The sequence below is a fragment of the Penaeus monodon genome, chromosome 19, assembly GCF_015228065.2.
Source record: "Penaeus monodon isolate SGIC_2016 chromosome 19, NSTDA_Pmon_1, whole genome shotgun sequence".
Classification (NCBI taxonomy): Eukaryota; Metazoa; Arthropoda; class Malacostraca; order Decapoda; family Penaeidae; genus Penaeus; species Penaeus monodon.
In genome coordinates this window covers 4,235,220-4,235,465 of record NC_051404.1, presented here as the reverse complement: position 1 = coordinate 4,235,465, position 246 = coordinate 4,235,220, and positions in this window count along the sequence as shown.

The following is a 246-nucleotide window of genomic DNA, read 5'->3' as shown; positions in this document are numbered from 1 at the left end:
CCCTATCAGTTCCCAAAAAGTAAATGTTTGCTTTCTCTCCCTGCTATATCTTTTTAACATGCATGCTCCTCCGCCAATGCTTCTCCTCCCGTTCCTTTGCATCTCGCGGATCCTCGTCGTGTAGCTGTGGGTATTATTTCCTCTGTGGCTGTGCCTGCCCCGCCCGCGCCCCAATAACTATGCAAGTTTAAAGTGTACGTTTCTATTTTCATTTTCTTTTTGTAGCCGACATGACCTTTCAATTCG